The 1,516-nt window shown below is 56.3% G+C and overlaps 1 pseudogene; it reads left to right on the top strand.

Annotated features, from left to right (window-relative positions):
• Nucleotides 1–387: 387 nt before the first annotated feature.
• LOC122889813 lies at nt 388–962 on the top strand (annotated as a pseudogene).
• The last annotated feature ends 554 nt before the right edge of the window (nt 963–1,516 follow it).

Genomic DNA, 1,516 nt, shown 5'->3' with positions numbered 1-1,516 from the left:
CAGAGCAAAACGCGTTGCCCGAGAGACGCGTGACGGAAGGACTCATGTGGCCCCCGCGTGATCGCAGGGCGGGTAACGGGGTAAGACCGGGTGGGGCAGCTCCAGGGAACTGAGACGAGACCGGGGTTTCCAGAAGACCCGGCACAGCGGATTCCTCTCCGCGAGGAGGGACCATTGCTATGGAAACCAGAGCGCGGGGCAGCGGGGGATTGCGGCTCCCAGATGGTGACCGATCTTCTGTCTCCCTGAGACCCTCACCCGAGGCTTCGGGCGCGATTAATTTCTGAACGAACCTGCCCTCCCGCCCACGGGAGAGAGTTTTCCATGGCACAGCCCAACAGAAAGATGTAGCCTTTATGCCTCTCTGGCCGGTGACCCCCTGGCCCGATGACAGCATCCCCGTGTCCCTTTCCGGTTCAGTTCCGGCAGCCCTCGGTCAGTGGCCTCTCCCAGATCACCAGCAGCCTGTACATCAGCAACGGGGCAGCTGCCAACAACAAGTTCCTGCTAGCTAGCAGCCAGATCACCACGGTCATCAACGTCTTGGGCGAAGTGGTAAATACCTTATACGAGGACATCCATACATACAGGTGCCTCTGGCCGACACCCCCACCTCGCGTCTTTGTGACTTCTTTGATCCCATTGCTGACCACATCCACAGCGTGGAGGTGAAGCAGGGCCACACACTGCTGCATTGTGCCGCCGGCCTGAGCCGCTCTGCCGCACTCTGCCTCGCCTACCTCATGAAGTACCACGCCATGTGCCTGCGGGACGCCCACGCGTGTACCAGGTCATGCCGGCCCATCATCCGGCCCAACCATGGCTTCTGGGAGCAGCTTGTCCACTACGAGTTCCAGCTGTTCGGCAAGAACACCGTGCACATGGTCAGCTCCCTGATGGGAGTGATCCCTGACATCTACGAGAAGGAGGTCTGTTTGATGATTCCTCTGTGAGCCATTCTGCCAGCCCCCCACACTCAGATCTGGGGTGCAGATCTGCTGCGGACCCTCCACCCAGACCTGAACGTAAACATTTCACTTCTGCTGATACAGAAAAAAAAAAAAAAAAAAAAAAAAAAAAAAACACAGATGAGGCCTTTCATAAGGGCCAGGAAAAAAAGGAAAGGTGCTGTAGCTTTTAATCTTATTATCCCTATCTTCAAAGATTAACTCCACTAACCATACAGGGTGCAGAGAAGTTTCCTACCCTTGTGAGTGACAGGTCATGGCTGCTGGCCAGAGGGGAAGAGTGAGGCAAGTGCCCAGGCCAGATAGACTAGCGCCTAAAGCATTTGGCAAGCCTGGAATCCTGCTGCCCTCGCCCATACCGACTAACCCAGAATGAGTCAGCCACAGTTCCATTAAATTCTTTTAAACCCAAAGCCAGAGCCTTAAGCATCGTGGCGTCACAGTAAGTGGGCCAACTTACTAGGTAAGTGGCCTTTGGGTGGTGCTCTGGGAGTCTTGGGGGCCCAGGCCAACCCTGCTTCCACCTTCGACCCACAGGGCCCCAACTC

Source organism: Neovison vison, chromosome 11, assembly GCF_020171115.1.
Source record: "Neovison vison isolate M4711 chromosome 11, ASM_NN_V1, whole genome shotgun sequence".
In the NCBI taxonomy this organism is placed as follows: domain Eukaryota; kingdom Metazoa; phylum Chordata; class Mammalia; order Carnivora; family Mustelidae; genus Neogale; species Neogale vison.
Note: the sequence above shows the minus strand (reverse complement) of the source record. Positions and strands in the feature narration are given on the sequence as shown.